General features: G+C 37.9%; 1 long non-coding RNA gene across 1 annotated transcript in view; it reads left to right on the forward strand.

Moving 5' to 3' along the window:
- Window positions 1–1,342: 1,342 nt before the first annotated feature.
- The window catches only part of LOC121827604 (uncharacterized), a 162,722-nt gene continuing 136,190 nt past the window's right edge, over window positions 1,343–27,874 (forward strand). The window contains exon 1 of the long non-coding RNA XR_006069915.2: window positions 1,343–2,170. This is a non-coding gene — a long non-coding RNA (uncharacterized LOC121827604). The remainder of the gene's footprint in view (window positions 2,171–27,874) is intronic.

A 27,874-nucleotide genomic window follows, 5' to 3' on the forward strand; every position in this document is an offset into this window, starting at 1 on the left:
ACTCCATGTCTGGCACCTAGGACTCATAATTTAATCACATGAACCTCAAAGTCCTGCCCCTCCAATTTTACTGCTTACAGATCTGAAACCCTTTCCTTTAGATGCCGCTACTTTGTACCAATGACTTTTCTCAGTAGACCTCCTGTAGTTTGCTCATTAAAACGTCTTTGAGTCTCTTTTGCAACTTAGAATTCATATTTCCCACTTCATGCAATGGTATGCATAATCTTCTTACAAGAAATCCAACCCTGAAATATGTGGTCTATTCTCAGTGACTATCCTGATCCTCAGTGCAAACTTCCCCAAACCCCTTATTCTTATATCTTAGATTCATATAAAAACGAGCATAATGTAGACAACATTGCTGCATTCTGCTGCTACCTTGAGATGTAGTCTAGTTTCTTTGTGTAACATCTGTTGTAGCTTCTGTGCATCTTGTCAGGTAAGTCTGAGAAAATGCCTCTTGATACAGTTATGTTCTATCAGGGAACCTCATCAGAAGTATTCTTATTTTAGGATCTCCTCTTTGAGATAAATATGCATTTTCACAAGTTGAAGCCATTGATGATTGGGGTTTTGTCCACAAACCACCTGTTCTGTTATCCCAGCTTAGGGTATCATTTTCCTGTCCAAAAAAAAAGTATCATATTCCTGCAAGTTTAAATTCAATTTCATTCCTTTTCTCATCAAACTGTTCATTACTTTTTTATTTCATGTGTAGCTCTTTCATCATAGCATCAGTGAGTAATGACCATGGCATAACATGAATGCTATACTGTCTTGAAATTTCTTTCATAAGGCCGGGCGGTAGTGGCACACGCCTTTAATCCCAGCACTCGGGAGGCAGAGGCAGATGGATCTTTGTGAGTTCAAGGCCAGCCTCGTCTACAGAGCGAGACCCAGGAAAGGCACAAAGCTACACAGAGAAACCCTGTCTCGAAAAAACAAAGGAAAAAAAAGAAATTTCTTTCATAAAATAATTACCCACAACTTTTTATTTTAGCCTCAACTCCAGTTCTCAGGACATGGCAGAATATAGTTAGATTATTTGCTAAACCATCATATGAATGGTCTGTGGTTCAGTTTCAGATAGAATCCTTTCCTTCTGAAACGTTATTAATTTCCAAGGTCCACTTTTGTTTCAGCATTCTAATATTCCAAATTCCCACAAGAACTGATTAAACTTCTTTTAACAACATTTTGGAACTTATCTGGCCATCAGCTCACAAACCAGTTCCAAAGGCTTTTGAATTACATGATCAGATTTATCACAGAAATGACCCCACTCCTGGAACCAATTTTCTGTATCAAATACTTTTACTTTTTTTGTGTGTGACAAAATATTTGACACAATCTAAGGTCAAATGGCTTTATTTTGACTCATCATTTGAAAACATAGTCCACCATGATGATGTATTGTGATAAACGTGGCTCTAGCTGTGGTGGTGGGAACATGGGGCAGCTGGTTCCATCACATATAGTTAGTTCCTCTTGCTTTCTTCTTTTCATTCAGTCCAATATATCAGTCTATGCAGTTGTGCTGCTCATGTTAAGGGTTACACTTCGAAACTTAAATAGCCCTGGGAATGCCCTCATAGACCTGCCCTGAGACCTGTCTCCTAGGTGTTTCTAAATCCTATCAAACTGAGAAGTCAATGTTAACTATCACACCATATTTCCATATTTAAAACTTACAAAATGAAATATATCTTACTATTAACAAATGTTTTAACTTTGGCAAGAAATAGACCACCCCCACTTCACAAAAACTACTGCTATCTCAGAAGTACATTTAAAAAAAATCTATGTATTTTTAGAATTGAGAACAGTCCTTATATATTAGTTTGTAATCCCCATGTAAGGGGCTGGAGATGAAACTATGGCTTTTCTTTGTTGGATAAGAATATATTATGAGATATATGACCCTACTTGCTACATATAGTGAAATATTTAGTTACTTCTCTGTCAAAGAAAAGAATGAAAATGAAAAGTATATGCCAGTCTTAAAATGTATGACAGGACAATAAAAGGTATGATACTCCAACCTTAATAATATTTCTTTTTTAAAAACTGGACCCAGAGCACAAGAAACAAGTGAAGTCTGCATAGATCCTGTTTCTGCTCCATAGATCCAACCTGTAAAAGAAAATGGCTTTACATACATGTACAGGTACAAACAGACCTTCACATAGATTATATGCACTGACCCTAACAGCTACCATGTAGCCACCCCTTTATCCTCTGTGTCACATCACTGGCATGGAACAACCTTAAATACTTTCACCACAAGTTATGGAATTATAGCACAGGCTACTTTGGCAAGGAAACCCAGATTCCTCATGCTTAGACAATGTTTTAATTTCTAAACCCAAGAAGTAGGACTCCTGGCCTTAAAAGTCAGAGAACAGAGACTCCAGAATTCTGCCATTACTTTTGATTCCATTTGCAAATTCAGGGTCTCTGAAGACCACAGTTTGTTTTGAAAATTCCCTGGAAGGACCCATGTAACTCAATGACAACTAATGTACTTGTAGTTATTGTTCATTCCAGGAAAGAATGTACTTAATATTAACTGAAGGATGAAATGCATGCAGCAGGAACCAGGAGAGTGCCAACGAAAGAACATGCACATGCCCCAATGGGATCACTGGCAGTAGGCAGCATTAATTCCTCTCATTAAGTTTGCATGACTTTTTTCACAGACTACTACCATCTAAGAAATCTACACCAATCTTGATGTCCACATTCCACTGGGATCAGTCCCATCCAGAGTTGGCAGGTCTTAAGTGAAGCTCTTATCTTCAGCCTCTTTCCAGAGGCAGAACTGATGATTTTACTTTTGTAGTTTAGTAACTGGCCAACAGCCTTGCACAAATCAAATTATTAGATTGTCCAGTGTGACCTAACTTATCATATTAAAAAATAAATAAATAAAGCAAACAAAACTTTTTTCCTACAAACTACTTCCCAAGCAAGAGGTCAAGCTTTACTTTGGGGAAAATTATTTCTTTATTAAGGAGCTTTATTTTACGGGCTCATGATGATCTGAAATAGCATAAAATACAAGATGAACCATTAAATTTGACTTTTAGAGAAGGCGAGAGACTATGAGAGAGAATTGTTTATATGAAATTAAAACTTGATTTGATGCCTTAGATTTTTATTCATAGGATCTGGCAACTGGCAGCTTAAATGGGTAGTAACATGGGTAAACATGGGCCAGAAATTCATCGTTTAAAACTTGGGCTTTTGAGAAACAGCTAGGTGTTGATCGCAGCTATAATGGATCAGGTAGCTACAAATGTCTCACAAGTCTGAAGTTGAGTTGAGGATGAGCAGAAGTCAGTACTGAGGTCCTCTAGGAAGACATGACAATTCAGAGCAAAAAAACAACATCACAGAGCTAAGCCTGCCAAGTCTTCACCATGAGCTATACACTAACAACTTGTCTAGCAATTATAAAAATAAATAAAGTAAACATAAACTCAGCCCAAAGAAGCAAGTAAGCACTTAGAGGTGAGACCAAAATTTGACTGTTATCAAGGCAAAGATGACAAGAGTGTGAACTAGAGGACCAGTGTAGGTCCCAATATTGCATTCATAGCATGCTGCCAGTGCCTATTTCCAGTAGTCAGTATTAGATAGCCCAGCTCAACCCTGCCAACACATCTTTTCTGAACTGTCACTATGGAATACAGATGTACCCAATTTTACCTTTGAGTTTTTCTGCTGACTAGATGTTGCCTTGAGAAAGTTTATTGCTTTTAAATTCATTAAATTTCAATATCCTCTCTGTTGTACACAGATTGTGTCACATTTTAAAATGAAAAACTATGTTAATATATATATATTTTATATAATGCACCTTGCATATCCTATGTACTTAAGTTTTCCTCTATGGTTTTTCTATTAAACACTGGGTTCATATGAATTTTAAGAAATCAACAGGATAAGAAATTGATTGATGAAATGAGCTGAATGTAGACTTTCTTAAGGAAGTAAAATACCAAGACTTTATATTCCTAAAACCTATTCCAATCTTTTCAGACTCTGGACTTTAAAGAAAATACAGGCCTATAGAAAACAACATCTATATGAGAAAAAGTAACCAATGTCCCATGCATGATTGCATTTCTTAGAAACCACTTGCCAAAACAAAAGGCAATTTACTGTTCCTTGTGTTGTGGTTTTTGTTCCTATGTGATATATGTATTTAAAAACATGTTCACTATTTTTTCATTAAGAATATTATTTAGCCACAAAAGGAAAAAAAATTCTCAAAAGTAGTTGCCTCAATAAATTCTTTTACTAATATAACCAAAACACTTGAATGTTTCTCCTTAAATGCATCAATTTACAACTAGCAGACAGATGTCCTTCCTCAACCACCACCATTAATTTACTTATATAAGATGAAATGAAGGATTTATTCTTGCCCATCTTTTAATTTTACTCAACACTCAATGAGTCATTCTTATAGCTGGCATTTCAAACGCATGAGTAGAATTTGTCACTGAAAGGCTTATGCAAGGGCAAAATTACTCTAATGAATTGACTATGGATTTGAAGTCAAACAGAAGGCCAAATATTTTCTGGCTACATTTCTGTATCTCAACAAATGGCTTAATTTACTCCCTATTTCTCCATTACTGCTAAATCATTTTGCTATGATTGTGGTAAATGGCTGCAACTTTGTGCCTGGAGGCTCAGGCTAGCTGGAGTGGAAAGGTGACCTTCAGTCAATTTTACAGAGTTGGAGGAGATAGAACAGGTGTCATAGTCCACCTTCACTTTTTAGTACATCTCATTGTTATAGGCTATTTCAAACAACTGGCATTTCCAAAACCTTAATGGACTTATCACTGAAAGGCTCGCTGAAAGGTTAAGTTGCACTGATGAAATGAATATGCATTCAAAGTGAACAAGGAGGCAAATATATAGCATGTTCTGCCTTAGCTTTTTTTTTCTAATATAAGCAAAGTCCTTAATTTTCTTTCTACCCACTCATTATTTCTAAATTGTCTTGCTGTCACGTCCATGCCTACCAAGGGAATTATAATGATGGGTCTGTATATGTATCCATTGCAAATGTATATTTCTAGAGATTCAAACCACTCAGAGAAATATGGAAACCTCAGAGCTTTCTAACTTTGCTAAAATCATTCCAACTCAGACTTCCCCTTTTTGTACACATAAAATATCAGGGTATTGGAGGAGGTGTTGGGAAGGGAAATAGAACCAGCAGGAAAGGGGAGTGCTGGCAAGAGATGGAGATTAATAGGGATGGAACACAACCCTATGGGGTTAGGTGTGGGCTTTTAACTGTATAACTAGATCCAGGAGGGCTCAGCACCTCTGGCATCTGTTGGCATGTGCATTCATACTCACACACAGACACACAGACACAGGCTCATAATAAAATAATTTAATTTTTTTTTTAAAAGTTACAGAATGTACTGACTGGTTTTGTGTCAACTTGACACAAGCTAGAGTCATCTGAGAGGAAAGAACCTCAGTTGAGAAAATACCTCCCTGAGATCATGCTGTAAGGCATTTTCTCAACTAGTGATCAGTGGGGGAGGGCCCAGTCAGTTGTGGGTGGCACTATCCCTGGACTGGTAGTCATGAGTTCTATAAGAAAGCAGGTTGAGCAAACAATGTGAAGAAATCAGTAAGCAGCACACGTCCATGGTCTCTGTGTCAGATCTGGCCTCTAAGTTCCTACCCTGCTTGAGTTCCTGTCTGACTTTCTTTGGTAATGAACAGCACCATAGTAGTGTAATCTGAATAAACCCTTTCCTCCAAAACTTGCTTTTTGGTCATGATGTTTCATCTCATCAATAGAAACCCTAACTGAGACACAGAACAACAAAGGGTCACAAATCAAGGTACATTTAGACCATGCTGGTGGAAATATCTGGTAAGTATGTTACAGCAAAGTGCACAAAACTCTGCTTAAGATTTCAAACTCTACTTGATGGCATTCTTAGATTTTGAATTGGTGGCAGCTAATGGTGTGTTACTACATTCTAAAACAATTTACCTAACAGTCACAAGTGTGTTTCCACAGACATAGAGATAGGAAATGAACAGCTACTAAGGGACAAAAGATAACCTAATATAGTTTGTGTCCAAATTTGCAATACCCCAACTGTCTGTAATCAAGAAGTTCTCATCAGTCAGTCAGAATTTAACATCCTTAAAAAGGGGATGGTATTATTATAAGACCAGTATGCAAATGATCTCCATTATATCATTTGTGTTAATTTTAGATGACAACTGTGAAGTTTATTTTATCATGTTTTAATTTCCAAATGTACATTCAATGCCATTTTCTATTTTAGTGAAGACTCTTGAACTTTTGTGTCCCAAACTTTTGTACTTGGGATAAATTTATCGCTTAGAAACATTTAATTATTAAAATAGGCATCAGGTATTTTAAAGGTTACTTCTGTAAAATACAATGAGGCAGTGAAACTTGGAATAATATATAAGGTAGTTTATTTTTAATGGGACTTAACTATTATAGTGATCTGAAAGAAATGATAATACCCATAGACTCACAGAGAGTGGTATTATTGGAGGTGTGGCCTTGTTCAAGTAGGTGTCGCCTTGTTGGAGGAACTGTGTCACTGAGGATGGGCTTTGGGGTTTCAGAAGCTCAAGCTGAATGAAATGGACACCATAGACTCCCAGGGAGTGGTATTATTGAAAGTATGTCCTTGTTGGAGTAGGTTTGGCTTTTTTGGAGGTACTGTGTCTCTGTGGGATAGTCTTTGAGGTTTCTGAAACTTAAGCCAAGCCTAATGGTTCACTGTCTCTTCCTGCTGCCTGCATATCCATATGTAGTACTCACAGATACCTCTCAAGCAGCTTGTCTGCCTGCATGCTACCATAATTCTCACTATGACAATAAGGAACTAAACCTGTGAACAATGGGGCAGCCTCAAGTAAATGTTCCCCTTTATAAGAGTTTCTATGGTCATAGTGTCTCTTCATAGCAATAAAACCTAATTAAGACAGAAGTTGGTACCAGAAGTGAGATATTGCTGTGACAGACATGACCACATTTGGGGAAGGATTATAGAAGGACTTTGAAATTCTGGGCTAGAAAAGACATTAAGTGTTAAGCGCTCAATGGCGTGTTCTGTGGGAGACTGGAAGATAAGAACATGGCTTGTTATTTTTCAGAGGGGAGCAAAGACTCTACTGGCCTTTTGTGTGAAGAATCTGTGGTTCTGGTTAGCTGGGGCTGAGTATTCTATAATTAACAAGAGACCAGAACTACTAAAGTGAAATCTTTGCTTTGCTGGGATACTTGATACTGGTTATCTGGATATGAGAATTTAGCAGTGATTAAGAAGAGACTAGCATCATTGAGGTGAAATTGTCTGAGAGTCAGTACACAGAAGCTGTTTTCCAGAAATGACCAAGACTGTGCCTTATGCTGATAGCTAAACTTGACAGTGTAAGAGTCACCCAGATTGTACTGGTTTGGAAGGCATGAAGGGGTCATAGAGGGCAGCTGAGGCTTGGCAGTATGAGAGACCAGGAGAGCACCTTGGTGAAGGTGCAACCAGGGTAGCAGTGGAAGCCACAGGATTGAATGTGTCATAGAGAAAAGTTGAGGCTTTACATGATACAGAGAGCCCAGGATAGGCTTTTAGTGAAACTGCAGACCCCATTCATTTTGGAAATGTCAAAGGGTACTCAGAGGAATGAAATCTGGCAGATGGATGTGTTTCACTTTACAGAATTTGGAAAATTGAAATATGTACACCACACCATTGATACTTATTCAGGATTTCAATGGGCAACTGCTTTGAGTTCTGAAAAAGCTGATTCTGTAATCACTCATTTGCTAGAAGTTATGGTCATCATGGGTATACCTGCACAAATCAAAACTGACAATGCTCCATCATATGTCTCTGTTAAAATGAAACAGTTTTTTGCTTATTACAATATAAAGCATATTACAGGTATACCACATAATCCTACAGGTCAAGCAGTTATAGAAAGATCAAACAGAACTCTAAAGGATATGCTAAATAAACAGAAAGGAGTAACAAAAACCCCCAGAAATAGACTGCATAATGCTCTATTAACTTTGAATTTTCTGAATGCCAATGAGAAAGGAACAACAGCTGCAGAGAGACATTGGATAATAGAAAAAAACTACAGAATTAAATCAGCCTATATACTTTAAGGATGTGCTGACCTCAGAATGGAAACCAGGGTATGTATTACGTTGGGGACAAGGTTTTGCTTTTGTTTCTACAGGAGAAGATAAGCTGTGGGTACCATCAAAATTGATAAAGGTTTGATTTGAACAAGAGAAACCTCTTAATTAGAGGAGGTAATAGTTCATCAATCAGCATGAACATCCAATTTAAACTAACTTGTACCTGTAACACATGTCTTTTCATTTAATCAGATAATAACTTGCCAAAAAGGAACATCCCCAAAATTAGTCTTGGGGGAAGGTTTTTGTTTTTGTCTTTTAGGAGGATGAAGGTTAAGGAATCTGAAGAACACAAGACAAATGAGACAACTGAAGAAAAGGGACAAATCATCTATCCCAGGAAACAGAGTGAAACGGCGTATGGGTATATATTATCTAAAAAAAAAAAATTTATGTCTTCTTAAATGTTTGTTTCTGCTTTTCTCTAAAGATTTAACACTATTGGTCTTCTAATAGTCCCAGTTCAATTAAAATTTAAAGCTGACTTTGGAGTTGGAGAATGGCTCTCTCCTTCTTTAAACTCAAGTATGTTGTTAAAATGAAAATACAAACTCCCTGTATCATGCCAGAATAAAAGAGCCATTTTCTGCTGTGGGACAGGACAAAAGCCAAATTAATCAAGGGACTATTCTATTACTAATCTCAACTCTTTGATTCTATTCTGATTCTTTAAACTTTTCTTAAAGTATAAATTTTATATCAAAATTTACAAGATTAATATATACATATACATTTTAAACTTTGTTAAGATATGAATGGTCATATAGAGTACTAACTAATTCTAGAAAAAAGGCTTCAATTAGCTGCATATATATGTCTTTGTGTTCGAGTCTCTTATCAGTTTTCTGCAGGAAATCATGGCCAGGCCTAACATCAACTGAAGTCTCCAGGAAGAAGATGGGGCCCCACAACAACAACAATTCCACGTGGACAATAATAATATCACTGAACTGACAAACATCATCTACAGATCAGCTTTGAACTACAAGTTGCTCAGAGCAATTTTGAGATGACTAGCTGAGATGATCCAGTCTCACAGACTACTTGAATAAGGACTTGAGATAAACCCTGAACTTTGGCCTTATACACAGACTGGATAATAATGAAGGATATAGTTACCTTTCCTAGAATTTGACAATTAACCTAAAATTTTTCTTTCAGGATAAAGATAACTTCGCCCATACCCAGCAGGAAGCAATTTTAAGAATGACGCCCACATTCCCAAAGAGGTGGTGTGGGGCGGGTGGTTTTTTTTGTTTTTTGTTTTTTTGGTCTTTTTAATGGGTTTTGGGTCTGGGATAATTTTCAGTGTTTAGGGGGGTTGGTTTTACGTTGTTGTCAAGGCTTAGGAAAAAGGATAAGCAAAGGAGATTAGATTTAAGGTTCTTGTTTTTTTTTAAAAAAAAAAAAGAAAGAAAGAAAGAAAGAAAGAAAGAAAGAAAGAAAGAAAGAAAGAAAGAAAGAAAGAAAAGAAAAGAAAAGAAAAAGACAATTGCTAGTTTTAAATACTTTACATTATTACCAACTATTAGGATATAAAGAAATGAAAGTAGTTAGACATTACAATAGAAATTGTAGTCATATTAGATATGTTTTAAAAATTGAGCAGATATATTTTAGACAGGTCATCTTCAAACCCTTCAGAGATCTACCGAAAATGGCATTTAAAATGTTTTAATAACTTAGAAATTTTTCTTTTTTGAGACATGTCGGCTCCTGGCAGTACCAATCTACTTCAGAGAAAATATGGGCATTGAAGAAACTGCATATGGAGTTAATTTTCATTGTGGCAAAAGTTAGCCACTGGACAACAAAGTATCCTCAAATCAACAGGACAAAATGGACAGACAGAACACGAAACAAAGGACTACCGATTCCTGCCAAAACAAGTGTGGTTATGGCTTTATCAGAAGGCATCTTCTGAGGCCAGGACAATATGGCACCATCCCTGAAGTGGCCTTCACAATATGGAAAAGGTACAGTGCCCTTTTCTTTGAAGGCAGCTGAACAGGCAGTGGGCCGATGGCTTCTGTTGTGCAATGGAACAGCAACTGAAAGCTCACGCCTCTCAATAGTAGACTGGCATTTAATAGAGGGATGTGGAGAAGAAGGGGATGCTGAGATGAAGCCATATATACACAGCCAAGAAGAATGGACAGCTGAATTCAAAAACCATCAACAATTTCCAGAATTTAAAATCCTGAATCATGACATGACACTAGTGGAATTCAGGTGTTTCTGGTACATGGACTGCTCTCACCCAGTGTGAGGTTGAACTGTTGACCTTGTGTACAACCTACTTCACAAATGAGTCTGTCAGATACGCTAGGCCTATAGGCTGAAGATGATGCCCCAACACTGCAGAGAAACCTCAGGTGACTGTCCAGGCAGCTGGCTGTTTCTGTCAACTCACAAAATTTTTGGAAGTTGCTTTTGTGCACTTCTTGTTTTTATTTTTGTTAGCTAATATTATTTCCTTCTTGGGTCTCTGAGGGAGTTGAAGATTAGTTAGTTATAGTTGAAGATTAATTAGGATAGAAAGTGAATTAGATACATTTTGGACTTACTAAAATAGGATAGATAAGGGAATTATTTTCTCTGATTTGTCAAATACAAATGGACTAGACATCGTTTAGGTATTTGTTACTTGTATATATTGTATATAGTTATTGTACTTTTGTATATAGTTTTTCTTTTGTTAGTTATAACCTTTTGCCTTTTTTCTTTTATTAAAATAGAAAAGGGGAAATATGGTGATATTTTATTTGTACTGAAATGTGATTTTAATTTTATGTTAATAAATAAAGTTGCCCTGGGGTCAGAGCTATTAGAGCCATAGTAAGAGCGTGGTGGTTAGAAGAGCTAGGTAGATTTCTGTGTGTTCAGGGATACAGCCAGTATTGGAGACATACGCCTTTAAGACCTGGAGGGCGGTACTTACAGGCAGTGATGAGGCAGTCATGTGGTTGGGTTTACAACCAATGAGAAGGCAGAACAGAAAGACTATTTAAACACAGACAAACAGGAAGTAGTTCTCTCTCGGGGAAGCTAGGAGCACTGCAGGAGGTAAGATTTTATCTCTGAGCTCTGACCTCTCGGCTTTCTCTTTTACATTGGCTCTGTGTTTCTTATTTTAATAAGACTATTGGTTACATCTACAGTTTGGAAGGCATGAAGGGGTCATAGAGGGCAGCTGAGGCTTGGCAGTATGAGAGACCAGGAGAGCACCTTGGTGAAGGTGCAACCAGGGTAGCAGTGGAAGCCACAGGATTGAATGTGTCATAGAGAAAAGTTGAGGCTTTACATGATACAGAGAGCCCAGGATAGGCTTTTAGTGAAACTGCAGACCCCATTCATTTTGGAAATGTCAGTACTGCTGTGGATATCACTCTGTATAAATAAAATGCTGATTGGCCAGTAGCCAGGCAGGAAGTATAGGCAGGACAAGCAGAGAAGAGAATTCTGGGAAGTGGAAGGCAGAGGGGGGAGACACTGCCAGCCGCCATGACAAGAAGCATGTGAAGATGCCAGTAAGCCATGAGCCAAGGTATAGATTTATAGAAATTGATTAATTTAAGATATAAGAACAGTTAACAAGAAGCCTGAGTCATTAGGCCAAACAGTTTGAATAACATAAGCGTCTGTGTGTTTATTTTATAAGTGGGCTGTCGGACTGCTGGGGCTTGGCGGGGCCTGGAGAGAAAACTTTCCAGCTACACAGTACCATGGAGTGACCACTAAGAACAGCAATAGTTGTGGAGTGAAGCCTGAATGACCTCAGAGGATAAGCTGTGTGTGCTGCAGAGAGCAGAGCTGGAGAAGTGACTCCAGCCTTTTGGCAGAACCCAGAAAATTGTGAGTGGATCCAGGATCTTTGAACATTGAGTTTTTTTTTTTTTTTTTTTTTTTTTTTTTGGTATTTTTGAGACAGGGTTTCTCTGTGTAGCTTTGCGCCTTTCCTGGAACTCACTTGGTAGACCAGGCTGGCCTCGAACTCACAGAGATCCGCCTGGCTCTGCCTCCCGAGTGCTGGGATTAAAGGCGTGCGCCACCACTGCCCGGCAACATTGAGTTATTTTTAGAAGTTGATTTTACTTGGTTCAGATTGTGACCGTGACCTAGTGCTTTCCCCTCGAAGAAGTTATTTAATTTAATTTTGACTTTTACAGTAGAACACAACTGAAACACTTTGAACTTTTAAAAGAGATTTTGAATTTTTAGAGAAATTGCATATTATAAAAAGACTGAAATTTTAATGTGTTCTAATTTGAAAAGATGGTGGGATTTTTAAAGTTAATGACTTTAATGTGAGACCTTGGGGATGAATAAGAATGGAGGGATTGTGGCTTAATAGTGATGTGTTTGTGTGTCAAGTTGACAAGGGTCAGTTGTGCTGGTCATTCTTATTTCGACTTGACACAGCTGGAGCTACTTGAAAGAAGGAACCATCAATTGGGAAAATACATCCACAAGATATATCAATAAGGCATTTTCTTAATTAGTGATTGATGGGGGAGGGCTCAGGTCATGGTGGGTGCTGCCATTCCTGGACGTGTGGTCCTGGCTTTTATAAGAAAGCAGAATGACAGCTGGGAGTTGTGGCACACACCTTTAATCCCAGCACTCTGGAGGCAGAGGCAGGTGGATCTCCGTAAATTTGAGGCCAGTCTGGTCTACAGAGCAAGTTCCAGGACATTCAGAGCTGTATGAAAAAAAGCCTTCCTCAAAACAAAGAAGAAGAAAGAAAAGAAAAGAAAAGAAAGGAAAAGAAAAGAGAAGAGAAGAGAAGAGAAGAGAAGAGAAGAGAAGAGAAAAGAAAAGAAAAGAAAAGAAAAGAAAAGAAAAGAAAAGAAAAGAAAAGAAAAGAAAAGAAAAGAAAAGAAAAAGAAAAAGAAAAACGGAAGCAAACTGTGCAAGTCAGGGAAGGCGAGAATGTAAGCAGTACTTCTCCATGGCTTTTGCCTCAGTTTCTGCCTCCAGGTTCTTGGCCCATTTGAGTTCTTGTCCTGACTTCCTTTGATCATGAACAACAATACATAAGTATAAGCTGAGTAAACCTTTTACTCCTCAATTAGCTTTCTGGTAATTATGTTTCAACACAGCAATATAAGCCCTAACTGAGAAAACTTGGTGCCAGGAATGGGATATTGCTGTGATTGGTCAAACCATGATATTGATTGGATGAATGTGGACTCTGGGATTTCAGATTAGAAAAGAAGCTGGATGCTTTAAGTGGGACAAAATGGGTCATACTAGTAGAAACATGAAAGACAATGGTACCAAGGGTGATTTGAACTGTGGGGGCCTGACTGAAGAGGTCTCAGAGGTGAATAATATTCTATATGGCCTTATGATATTTTGGCCAAGAATGTGGTTGCTTTTAGGCCTTGTCTTAAAAAATCTACCTGAGACTAAATTGAAGAGTTTTAGAATAATTTCCTTTGTACAGTAAATCTCAAAACAACCTAGTATTGACTCTGTCATGTGCTTATTAGTGCTTACTCTTATGCAGATCTATAGTGTAAAGGAGCTAGCTGAGCAAGGAAAAATATAAAATGTACAAATTTAGGAGAAAAAGGGCACGAGGAAGTGGAATGAATCTAAGTCCTCTGCTCAAGGAGATAAAAACATGATGAAATGGGTTAAATGGAGTGGTAACATTAGGGCAAGACTCCACCCACCTAAGCCTCCAACTTGTATAAAGGAGTTAAAGAACAGCTATGTCCAGGCATGCTGGTACATGCCTTTAATCTCACCACTCAGGAGGCAGAGGCAGAGGCAGGTAGATTTTGAGGCCAACCTGGTCTACAGAGCGAGTTTCAGGACAGCCAGTCTTGGGCAATGAAGGAAACCATTGAAAACAGAAAGCTGTTGAAAATGTATTTGAATGAGGGGGGCATGTTCCAGACCTAGCAATAGCAGAACTTGGCCGTTTTGGCCATGTGGCTCTGGCTTTAGAGTTAAGAATAGGAGAAAGGGGTTATGGAATCTCCATATGTAAAGAAAGTGTCTGAGGCCAGGTATATGTCAGTGGTGTCTCTGCAAGGAGGGCTAGAAAGGCCATTGTGTGATGCTGTGAAGATAATGCCTGGATTGTCTTGGAGATCTCAAAATGTTGGAGATAACAGTGTCTTTGGATACTTGCCAAAGAACGCTGCTAACAGGAGTGGAAACAGCCCAAGAGAAAGAAGAATGTTGCAGTCAACAAAGTTAAAAGGAATTATGAAGAGCGTTTTGACATCAGACATGGAAATGCAGAGTTTGGAGTTTGCCCTGCTGGTTTTCAGCCTTGCTTTTGTCTAGTATTTCCTCACTCTGTTCCCTTTCTTCCATTTTGTAATGGTAAGGTATAACCTGTGCCATTGTGTATTGGATGTATGTGGTCTACTTTTCATTTTCATTTTACAGGGTATTGGAGTTAAGAGGTTGCATGAATCTCAGAAGAGACTTTGAACTTTGGACTTACAAAAACTGTTGAGGCTGTGATAGGCTATGAGGACTTTTGAAATTGAACTAAATGCACTTTGCATTGTTACATGGCTACAAGCCTGTGAAGAGTGGAATGTGGCCCCCATAGACTCATAGAGAGTAGCATTATTGGAGCTGTGGCCTTGTTGGAGTAGATGTGGCCTTGTTGGAGGAATGTGTCACTGTGGAATGGACCTTGAGGTTTCAAAGGCTTAAGCAGAGCTTAGTGGGTCACTGTCTCTTCCTGCTGCCTATAGATATAGATGTGGAACTTGCAGCTAACCTCCCTAGGACCATGTCTCCTTGCATGCCACCATACTTCCACCATGATGATAATGGACTAAATCTCTAAACTATAAGCTAGCCTCACTTAAATGGTTTCCTGTTAGAGTTGTGATGGTCATGGTGCCTTTTCAAAGCAATAAAATCTAAGAGTACTACAGAAGTGCAAAGGGCTTGGATCATATAATAGCACATTTCTTCACTTTTGTTCATGTGTAGAGAGATCAGAAACCTTTCACTCAGAATGGACTATGAGAAGGAATACAGTCACAGGAATAGAAATGTTGCTATTGATCAAGCTTCAGCTCAAGGACCCTATGAACCTCTAATTCTGTATCTTCTTCCTTGTGGACTATTAATGGTCTCATTGCTGGTAAGGAAATCCCATTCACCCACCTTGTCCTTTCTTTCCTTTGGACAAGAAAGATGCCCTTTTTGTCTCCATTCTTTCAAAGAAAGTTCAAGAGGTTTTTTTCAAATGTAGTTTACAACACAAAAAATCTTCTGTAGTTACCAGAAATCATTTTTCCTGAGCAAAAGACTTTGCATCAGAGGCAGCATCTGCACAAATTTCACCTATTAGGAGACTCTGGAGCTTGGATCCAAAAAAGTATTACACAAATATTGTATAACTTGCTCTTTTAATGAAGTGATTGATATTTTCCAACATTCCTCAAACACAATATTCTTGAATGTTAAGTTACATGTTTAGATAACTCCCAGCCTCATCTTCTTCTTGCTAATTGTATCTTTATCAAAGTACCTGAGTATTGAACCATACATACAACAAGCTTCCACTGTTATATCCTATATTCGTTTTTAAAAAATTGTGGAGGAGGCATTGTAAAGAGATTATCTTATGGAGGCACTCTTCATGTGACACACATGAGGTAAGTTGTCGCATTGTGTTTGATGGGGAAGTGAGGTCATCTCCATGGCACTGGACCATTCTTTACCTTCCTTTGATGCTCTGAGTATCCATTGGTCTCTCTGAAGATTCTCTAAGGTGCTGAGGATTATCCTATTGTAATTTGCCAGCAGGAAGAAGTCTAGGAATCTAGCAATTTACCTTTCTTTTGATGACTTTGATTTTCAGAATAACTTCCCAGTTCCAGTCACTCCAGAGTCCAGGCTGGTTAAAGAAAGCTTGAAATTTTACAGCTTTAAAGTCTGATATGGCTTCTTTTATATTTAAGGAAGAGACCTGGCTGCTGCACAGACCATGTCAGTTTACTCAGCCAACATTTGTCTTTCTTATATACTGTGATGTTATTCTTTTTAACATCAGTTAGAAATGCTTTTTATACCTTCTGGATTAAAAAGACAATAAATCTTATGTCTAAAATTATGGATCTGTACACATAAAGAATAAAAAGTAACTATCTGTGGAGTTCTCTGGCACAGGGAGGAAAATCTCAAATTTGCAACTTCTCAGCATGTAGATGCATTTTTAAATGGTCTTATTAATAGAAAACACGGAGCCAGACATAGAGGTAAAAACCTGACAGATCAGGGAAATAGGGAAAGTCACAGCTAACCTTACCTCACCAACTCTGCAGCTTCCAAATGCTAGCTACTTCCTGTCTACCCACACTTCTATGCCTTGCTGTTCTGCCATCTGATTTGCTCTCTTTGTCTAGCTGCATCACTTCCTCTTCCTGCCCAGCTCTCTCACTTCCTGTCTATCTGTACAGACCTCCACAGTTAACTAGTGTTGGAATTTAAAGTGTGTGTCACCACGTCTGTTCCCAGTGTGGCATTGAACTCACATAGATCCAGACAGTTCCCTACCTCCCAAATGATAGGATTAAAGGTATGTGCAAACATTGCCTGACTTTTTTGTTTACTTATAATGGCTTGGTTTTTCCTCTGATTTCCAAGCAAGATTTATTTATTAGAGCACAAATAAAACATGACCACATCAGAATTGCTTAAGAAGTAGAGGCATCTCAACTAAGCATGGACGAGTGAACCAACTTCCTTTACCCACTTCTAAAAGGTTCAATTTACATTCTGAAATTGAGATTTTGCAAGTCTCTACTTATGTACTGATATATTTCCAGAGTGGGAGACTGTGCTTTTTGAGTCTATATTGGTTTTCTCATTTGACTGTTTACCATTTCGGGGAGCAGAATTATATGTCTGGGCTAATTTTTTTTCTTTTTTTCCCCCCCAGCTTCATACAAACCAGAATCATCTGGGAAGAGGGAATTTTAGTTGAGAAAAATGTTTCCATCATATGGGTCCATAGGCAAGGCTGTAAGGCATGCTCTTGATTACTGATGTAGGGGGGCCATGCCCACTCTAGGCAATATTACTCCTGGTGGACAGTCTTGGGTTGTATAACAAAGCAGGGTTAGGAAACCAGTGAGAGCAAGCCAGTAAGCCAGTCCTCCATGGCCTCTGCATTTATTTCTGAATTCAGGTTTCTGCCTTGAGTTCTGGCTTGACTTACCTTGCTAATAAATTGTTAGCTGTAATGAAATAATAATAAAATATTACAATAAATGAACTAATGAAACAAACGTTTTCCTCTCCAAGTTGTTTTTAGTAAATGTTTTATCATAAACAATAGAAAGCAACCAAAGATCAATACCACTTCTGATTCTAATATATGTAAAAATAGGAAAAAACCCAAATCCATGAAAGTCTTGAAAGTCTTTGGGTATGTGTGTGTCTGTCAGAAGTAGTGATTGTGGTAAATAGTGGCTACACTTTCCAACTGCATCCTCTCCATTTCTTTTCTGTTACTTCTTTCTGGGTTCTGATCAAAGAAAGTTTTTGTTTGATTTTTTGTTTTGTTTAATTTTAAGATCTATATTTGAAGATGAGTGGGTTGCCAATTTTGTATCACCATCTCAGCCATTTATTCACATGAAATAGCATATTGTATTTATATTCTAAAGTAACTATCTCAATTCTAAGAGCAAGTTATGCCAATAAAAGCAAGGCTTTGATCCATGCAAATGTGAAGCAATTGTCCAGAAGGAAAGCAAAACACTGCTGTGGGGTGTTCTGTATGTTAAATGTGTTGCTCTGATTGGTTAATAAATAAAACACTGATTGGCCAGGAGGTAGGCAGGAAGTATAGGCGGGACAAGGAGTGAGGAGAATTCCGGGAAGTGGAAGGCTGAGGCAGCGAGACACTGCCAGCCACCACCATGACAAGCAACAAGTAAAAGATACTGGTAAGCCACAACCCATGTGGCAACTTACAGATTAATAGAAATTGGTTAATTTAAGATATAAGAACTAGATAACAAGAAGCCTGCTGCAGCCATACAGTTTATAAGCAATATAAGTCTCTGTGTATTTACTCAGTTGGGTCTGAGCAGCTGTGGGACTGGCGGGTAAAAGAGATTTGTCCTGACCATGGGCAAGGCAGGACTGGAAAACTCTAGCTATAAAACACAATAGACATTTGAGATGTAAGTTCCTTACTTTCCCTCTACTGTGTTGTGGATATCACTCTGTATAAATAAACACTGATTGTCCAGTAGCCAGACAGGAAGTATAGGTGGGACTAACAGAGAGGAGAACTGAGGGAACAGGAAGGCAAAGGAGAAGACTGCCTGTAGCCGTGGCCAGGACAAGGAAGATGTAAGGTACCAGTAAGCCACAAGCCACGTGGCAAAGTATAGATTAATAGAAATGGGCTAAATATAAGAGTAAGAGCTAGACAATGATAGGCCTGAGCTAATGGCCAAGCAGTTTAAATAGTATAAGCATCTGTATGTTTATTTTATAAGTGGGCTTAGGGACTGCCAGGGCTTGGCTGGACCTGGAGAGAAAGTTCCAGCTACACTAATGCTTTGCTTTCAAAGAAATAATAGCTTCAAACAGAAACAACGGACTCAAATTAAAGATAGGGCATCTTTACCATAGAGGTAGCACTGAACTTAGGGGCAGAAATAAGATGAAGTACAAGGACAGAATTGCAAGATGTGTTAACATTAAGTCCCAGAAAACACCAACCTTCTAAAAATGTAGTAAAGGGAGATACAGAAAGACGACAAAAAATAAATATTTTTGTGGGAAAATTTTAAGAGAACTAAAAAGTGACACAAACAAGTTTTGAAAGTTCAAGAGGGTGTGTGCCTTAAAACCTGTGTAATATCAGTTACCAAAGTAAGCATATTTTTACTGGCAACATGTTCTTATTGATCCAAAGAGGCATGGACTCAGTGGTGTGTACATTTGTTCCCTGGATCACTTACAGATGACCAAACTAAGGCATTGCTGTGAACTTCATCTTTAATTTATCATTCTGCATAGCAATCTCAAACTTTTCCAGCCTGTCTGAGATCCAAATACCTTCAGTTTAAATAAAACAGGGTAAAAATGAAAGAGTGCGCTACCCACGAGGCAGTGTTTGGACTGTTCATGCTTATTTTTAACATATATATTTTTATCATCTTGAAACTCTTATTCTGTTTTCAGTCCACTCTGCCTCCCATGCCCACTCTTCTTTTGCCTCAGTCTGGCCACCCACCTGAGGCAGGTACCAATCCCTGCCAGAAGCCTAGCCCTTTCTGGAACATAACCATGTTGAAAATGGGGTTAATGCTAGGATTGTTTACATTAGGTACAAAAATTTGAGAAACTTCATATCACAAGCTCTCTTCTGAGAGGGCACCTACATGAGCATACATGGATGTAAAAAAAAAACCACTTTTCAATAAACTGTTTACTGTTCAAACATTAAGGAAATGTAGAACTGTTTTACTCAGCTGAACAAATATTTAATATACACTCTAGCATAAGAGCTAAGTTTAAAAGATCCTCTATGCTGCTAAGCCAGCAGGATTTTATGGAAACCAGTAACCTAGAAGGTAAAACAAACACAGAGAAAGAAAAAAAACCTGTGCTGTTCATAATTTTGAATTTAAATTTATCTTTCTCCACATTTATTAGCATCCAGTAGTATTTTTGTCCTCCCTCTCTTCCATGATTGTGCACTTTAAGTTTTAGGGAGTGCTGGCTGAATTACAAATACACTGACATTTTCATCAATAACAAGTACTTGAGTGGTAAGCAAATTAATGTCCAGTAAATTGTTATAAGAAGATAAAACACAACAAAGTCCACACTCTGTTCAGGAAGAGGTTTCCTAGACTAAATGTTTCATCTTTACATTAAAAACATAGGAAATAATTCATGATGAAAGCAGATTATTTTTTTACCACAGCTATTGGAAAGGATTGTCTAACACTTTAATAGGAAATGCTAAATTCTTAGAAAATATTTAATCAATAGAATGTTTTTCCATATTGAAAGTTAATAAAAGATACACATTTTTAGGAAAACAATTTATATAGTCAAGTTGGCATTCAAGGTTTTAAAGTGCTTGATTTACTAGCTTTCATATACATAGTTTTCCTTTATACATATTAGTTTCCTTTGTTGCTATAACAAATACTTAAGTGTAAAACTTAAAGTTTGCAAGCATTTTGTTTTATCATTTCCTTTGAAACATGGAATACACAACAGTTTCCTCCTCTTGTTTCAGAGAGAAATATGTTAATTTTAAGTGAATCCAAGTCATATCTGGTTCACCTGATTAGTGTACTGGCTCACCAACAATCCATCCCTTTTTATATGATCAATAATAAAGTCTTTGTTGGGTGGTGGTAGACAGTAGCACTATGGTCATCATCATAATGAAGAAGACCTGGGATCTGGGAACTAAAAGAGGAAGAAAGAAAGGAACTTGTTAGGCAATCAGAAGAAACACAGTGTCAGGAGATCATTAGAAACCCATTTGAAGTACTTTTTACTAACTAGCTTTACAATAAGATCATTAGAAACCCATTTGAAGTACTTTTTACTAACTAGCTTTACAATAAAAGTAAGTTGTTAGTATGAGTCAGTGACTGCTGTCCTTTAGCCACATGGCTTTGAAATACCATAATGCCACAATGAATGGACTGGGAATTATAAAACACCTCCTCTAAAATTAAGCCGGTTTTACAGGAGGGACTTTTACATCTGTACCATCAGACAAATCTGCAATCCATGCCCAGGCAGGATACAAATTTACCTGTCCTTTTTCATGCCTCTGAAATAACTCAAGTATTTCAGCTGGAAAGTATCTTTAGATATATGTAGTTTCTCTGTGTCCCAACAGCTGTTCGCTAATAACCATTCAGAGACTTCATTTAAGTATAAATGTCTGGTCAATAGCTTTAGCTTATCTCCAATCATCTCTTACAACTTAAATTGACCCATTTCTATTAATCTATGTGCTGCCTTGAGGCTCTTTTACCTCATCTATGAATTTTCCATGTTGCTTCTTCTGAGTCTGGTTTGAGACTCCTTAGAATCTGCCTTTCATCTTCCCAGCATTCTCTCTGCCATAAAAATCCTGCCTAGCTATTGGACAAGCAGCTTTTTGTTAACAATGAGAGCAACACATTTTCACAGTGTACAGAAAGATTGTTCCACAGATTTCTCCCTTTTTGTCTCAATAAAAAGAAAGGTTTTAACTTTAGCATAGTAAAACTATATACAACAAAAACAGTTATCAAGTAAAAATTATAGTTACAATGTCCAGTTCCTTTGTATTTGGCAAAATTGAGACTCTCCATCACCTGTCCTCTCCTGAAGAGTCCAGAGTTTTATACCTAAGTTACTTCCTACAATGATTAGGGAGAACTGTAACTCTATCTAGTCTTCAACCCAATCAAAGACCTGAGAAGTATATAATATTACCTGAGTAAGCAAGAAGTGCAGATCAAGCATTTTCTAAAATTAAGAGATGACAGAAATATCTGGCTGCCTGGATAGTTACCCTAGGTTCTTCTGTAACATTGAGGCATCCAAGTTTGACCAACAGGATTAGTAATCTGATAGAAATTTTTGAGAAGCAGGGAATTTTGAAGGACTGTCCTAACTTATTTTAGCAAAATTTGCCAGTCACCTTTTTTTTTTCATCCTGCTGGTCTAATTAGGACAGTATACTGTCAGCAATTGAGGCAAGGGCAGTTTTTTGGCCCAAATAGCTAGCTTTTGCCATAAAGGAAACAAACTCCATATGGAGTTTCTCTGATGTAGATTTGTGCTGCCAGGAGCAGAACTGTCTCTTTTTCATAAAAAGCCTCAGGTTTTTAAACATATTAAATGCCATATTCTGTAGTCTCTTAAAGTGTTTGAAGACCATCTGTCTATCTAAATATATCTGTGTAGAACCTTGAAAACATACCTATTATGACTGTAAGTTTGACTATTATAGATGACTATTAATTTGTATTTCTTAATTATACATTACATTTTTAAATGAGCTGCATAAATAATACCTCAAACAAGAGTAGAAACATACATACAGTATAATAAAATTAATCTTAAATTTGTATCAATTAACCAAAATTCATATCAATGTAAAATATTTTGAGATTAATAGTTGTTTTTTGGATTAAAGTAGATTCAATAATCTACCTTTTTATCATTCCTATATCATACCCCCCCTTTTTTAGAAATAATTCTTTGAATTTAACTCTTTTGTTCAGTGTTATTTTTGACTATGACCGATAACAACTTGTAAACAACCCACCTTAAATGATGACAAACATTCGTAACCAGTCTTTTGGGAATGCAGGTATTGTTTATTTTTCCTCTAGACTGCTTCCTGTTGTCTGGTGTCTCTGGATTCTTTGAGGGACCCTGAGCAAATTTAGGATAATGGTTAAGTGTTGGCTGGAGTAGTTTTTGAGGCTGGAACATTTCAGTCAGTAGTCTTGAAGCTGTTCTGAATGCAGAACTCTGACGAAAATGCAACAGAGGCCTTCTGAGATGTTGTATCACCTGGGCCATCTATTTTCATCAATATTTGGTCCCCTTGTTCTGAAAATACATAAACTTTAAGATAACATACATCACAAAAATGGGGTAGGTGGTGTGTGTAAGTCAGTTAAAGATGATTTTTCTTTTATTTTTGAGCAGGTAAAATATACATCATGCATCTTATAGTTCTTCTAGGTTTATTCCTTTATGTCTGTAACCAAGATTATCCGGGGTCTGTCCCTGATTAAACCTGATCCATATTAACCTAGAATGAATTAACAGACTCCCATCTCCTATGGAAATAAAAGAATAACCTTGTTGCTAGATCCTAATGGCTCCCTTGGGGGAAGGGGTGAGAAGACATGGTGTCAATGGCACAGACACCGGGAGTCAGTTGAAGGCAAACAACAAACTCATTTATTTAATAATAGGGAAGGCCTTATATAGCCTCCTCCCAGCACCCAGTGTGTGTTGCAGTCTGGTGGCATTGTGTGGTCATCCTTCATTGGCTGGGCATGATCAGGAACTCTGACAGCACCTGTTCATAGGCCCTCAGGCAGACTTCAGGTTGGCTCATAAGGAAGAACATTATGTGTATGTCTTGGCAACTGGTTTGAGCCAATTTCCTTAACCCGAAAGGCCTGTCTTACTACATAACCTCTTCCCCAAAGTAACTTCTTTTGACTTCCATTTTGAAGTCATTTTAAAAATATATAGGTTGGTTTAACCTAGCAGTTTTAATAATCCAATGTGTTTTACCAGCTATTGTTCCTTAATTAGCAATCAGAAAATCTAAAGACAAAACAGCATTGTACAGAATCCAGACTTTCTGTGTATTTTCCATCTTTATATGGCTCATGTTTTTTTACTCCATTCCTTTTTTAAGGACTTTATTTTATTATTTTTAAACTATTTTTAAATATATGACTGTCTCTACTCTTCCTCTTTTCTCTCCTAAGCTTATGTATATTTTTAAACACACTGTAACCCATATAGTTTCTTCTTCTTCTTCTTCTTCTTCTTCTTCTTCTTCTTCTTCTTCTTCTTCTTCTTCTTCTTCTTCTTCTTCCATATCTGTCTATACTGATTATGTGTATTGCTTTTTGATCATATCAGATGAACCCTAAACTACTCTGCTAGCTGCCACCATTGTAACTGAGCTTAGTGTATGGAGGTAGTGCGTGGCTGGCATTTGGCTTCTCCCACAGGTATCTTATGGGAGACATGTCTCAGTACTGTGGCCAGTATGAGAGACATGAGACTAGAAAGCTGCATTTGGCTCCATTCTTGTGTGTTTAGAACATTTTTAAGCTTTCTCAGGTTTTATGTGTATTCGGGTACACCATGTTAGGTGCCATATGTAGGCAGAGTTTTTCTGTGTCTCAGAAGCCCCTCCCAAATAATCATTCTGAGACTTTTTATTAAACATAAATGCCCAGCTGATAGACCCAGCTTGTTACTAGCTAACTCTAACATTTTTAATGAACCCATATTTCTTATCTACCCTCTCTCATGTGGAGGTACCCAAAACAAGGAAATGTTATGGAATAATTATTTTGTACACTGTGAAGGTGTGTCTTTGCCAAGGTACCTTCTGATTGGTTTAATAAAAGAACTGACTGGCTGGTAGCTAGGCAGGAGGTATATGTGGGACAGCAATGCACAGAGGAAGAAGGGCAGAATCTCAGGAGTCATAAGAGATGCAGAAAGATGCAAGATGAACATACTATCTTGAAAGAAGTTACTGCCACATGGCAAAGGGTAGACAAGAAATGTGGGATAATTTAAAATGTAAGAGTTAGCTAGTTACCAGCCTAAGCTAGTTGGTCACGCATTTATAATTAATAATAAGTCTCACAATGGTTATTTTAGAGCTGCTGCTGAGACAGAGAAATTCCACCTACATATATATGTAGAGATAGCAATGAAAAAGCTTTTTTGTTAATTCAGAACTCTTCGCTTATTGTACCTGATTTGATGGCAGGATATTAGTATAATGTCATGATGAGGTGCCTTAATTCAGACTAATTTTTGTTCCCAGCTTTGCACAGTTTATGTGTGGGTATGGTTAACAAACCATCCACATAAGAACATTGAAGGTAGATTTTCCTCATTTGTTTTTCAGAGCTTGGGCTTTTATAAACTAGTGTAGAGACTAGAATTCAATTCAATTTCATATTTACATTAGTATTTTTGAAGCTCTAAAATATATTGCAGAGTAGTAGCATTATCAAAGACTTTTCATCATTTTACCTCCTGTCCATATAGCAAGCAATAGGAGTAAGATAGGCTGCACTTACTGTTGTTAGCTGTTTTTGCTGTTTTGGGCTCTTTACTCTTTAGTCTTTTGCAGGGGCTGCCACCCAGCTCCCAAATAAATCACACACGGGGGCTTATAATTTCTTATAAATGCCAAGCCTTAGCTTGGCTTGTTTCTATCCAGCTTTTTTTAACTTTAAATTATCCAATCTACCTTTTGCCTCTGTGCCTTTTCCTTTTCTTATTTCTGTATATCATACATTCACTCTTACTCTGTGGCTGGCTGTGTAGCTGGGTTGCTGGCCCCCGAAGTCCTCCTCCTTCTCTCTTGCTCCTTCCCCTTTATCCTCCCAGATTTCTCCTTCTCTTTATTCTCTCTGCTTGCCAGCCCTGCCTATTCTTTCTCCTGCCTTTCTATTGGCTGCTCAGCTCTTTATTAGACCATCAGGTATTTTAGAAAGGCAAAGTAACACAGCTTCACAGAGGTAAACAAATGCAACATAAACAAAAGTAACATACCTTAAAATAATATTCTACAACAACCTGCCTAAACTGATTGTCATTTTCATTATAAATGTCATTTCAAATGATTTATTACTTTTAAATCAGACATAAATTTAAGATGAACCAGGTCACAAAAGAGAGGTTTCAGTAGACCTGTTCCTGTCAACAACTGACTTTTTATTGCAGCTGAGGGCCAGGCTTCTTTTGTAAGCCATGATTCACTTAAACTACTCAGGACTTGGGAGGACTGAGAGGCTTATCCTTTAGGTTCACAGAGAGTGCTGCTTAGTTGCTTTGCAGTGGGGACTTGAGAAAACCTGTTGTGCTGCCATAAACTTCTTCTTGCTTTATAAATCATCAAGCTTCAAATAGTGATAACCACATTAAATTCAAGGCATTCCTGGGATGAACTTGAAAAGCCAAGTAAAAAGCTTCAAACAGGGTCCTAGGCTGATACTGATTAAAGACCTATACCTCTTTTGGTCTGTATAGCTTCTGTCTGTGTCCTTTCCCAAACCCTGGCTGTGTATCTGTGTGCTCTCTGGTCTAGGGTCAGGATGACAAATATCAGCCTCAGAGTGAGCCTTTGACCACCAGAAACAAGATGTCTGTGCTAATGAACACAAGCATCCAAGGATTCAGTGGTACGAAGAAAACCCATCAAATAAATAGAAGCTGTGTTGGCTCTGTTGGGAAGCAAGAGCAGCAATGCATTGAAGGGTATGCTAAGGTACAAATAATAAAACACAATAAACCATCCAAAATAAACCACTAGGGTGAATTGGGAAATAGGTTTCTTTCTTCAAAGCATCTTCCACTTTGCACCAAGGGGCTTTTTCAAGACCCACGTTCTAACCTGGAAAAGATGGCCTTTCAGCTTCTGGATTAGATTTTATCTGTTTAGAACTAGAAGCAAAGGCAATGCTTCTAGTTGTCTTTTGCCCAAGTTAAGCATGACACACAGGTCCACCATATCCACATCAGTCATTAGGAGAATGGATTTGTCTGTTATTTTGTATACGTATTTGTATTAGTCAGAGTTCTCTTGAGGAACATAATTGATAGAGAGAATATACATCAAAAGAGAATTTACTTGATTGTCTTACATGATATGGTATAGGCAGTCTAAAAATGGCAGTCTTCATATTGCAACAACTTTGAATGCTCTAGTTGTCTAGTTTATGAGCCTGTATACTTTAGTGATCCAAATCTGGCATTAAAGACCTGGAGGACTGATAGAGAATCACTGGTCCTTCAGTCCATATCAGAAAGTCAGAGATGCTTGTTCAGATATCAGAAAAGTAAATATGGCAGCAACAGAGCAGATACTCTCCAGCATAAGTGAAGACAAGCAGGTAAAAAGTTACGGTGTTTTTATATCTCCTTGTATCTGGCTTGCCACCAGAAGTTTGGTGAGATAACGTTATTGTTATCTTAGACTCAGTGGGCCATGAGGTCCCCAGGGGCCATGTCTGGGTCTGTGGTCCTGCTGCAGCCAGGTGCCTTGTTGATGTCTGTGGCCTGTGTTACCACTGAAAGCCATGAGGACATCAGTGGTCTGTGCTGCTGCCTGAATCCATGTTGATGTCCATGGATGGGGTTACAGGATATGCTGTGGAAGTCCATGATCCCTGCTCCTGCTGACTGTAAGACTGTTAAGGACAAGGAATATTCTTCTACTTTCATATAAATGATTGCCGACTCACAGTTGAGAAAGAGAAACAGGCTTCTAAGACAACCTCCCCTCCAAAAAAGAGTAACAACTTAATAAGGAACCCATCAAAGAGAACTCTTAAAAATTGTGATAAAGATGCTGAGCCCTCCATAATAGAGGGCTATTGGTGGGAGTTGGGGTGGGTAAGGACTTGCTTTTGTTTAAGGGGCTGAGCACCAGGAGTTTGACCATGCTCCAGTGACTATATACAACACAAATTGTACATTTTTGTTGTTGTTTGATTGTTTGGTTGTTGTTGTTTTCTATCTTTTTGTGGGGGTCACAAAGGAGAGGGTTGACCTGGGAGGACTGGGAAGTAAGGGTGATCATGATCAGGGTACAATGTGAAATTTCCAAATAATCAATAAAAATATTATGTTAAAAATTATTTTCCTTGTGAAAGAAGCATCTTAAGAGGTATATGCTTTGCCCTGGAGGAGGTGGGAATGGGGGATGGGCTGGGGGGAAGGGGAGGGGGGCAGGAAGGGGGAGAACAGGGAATCTGTGGCTGTTATGTAGAAGTGAATGGTATTGTAAAATAAAATAAAATTAAATTTAAAAAAAAGAGGTATATAAAACCATGATTTCAGGTAACAGGTATCTGGATTCTGACATGTAAATGTGGG

This window comes from Peromyscus maniculatus, chromosome 2 (assembly GCF_049852395.1).
Source record: "Peromyscus maniculatus bairdii isolate BWxNUB_F1_BW_parent chromosome 2, HU_Pman_BW_mat_3.1, whole genome shotgun sequence".
In the NCBI taxonomy this organism is placed as follows: Eukaryota; Metazoa; Chordata; class Mammalia; order Rodentia; family Cricetidae; genus Peromyscus; species Peromyscus maniculatus.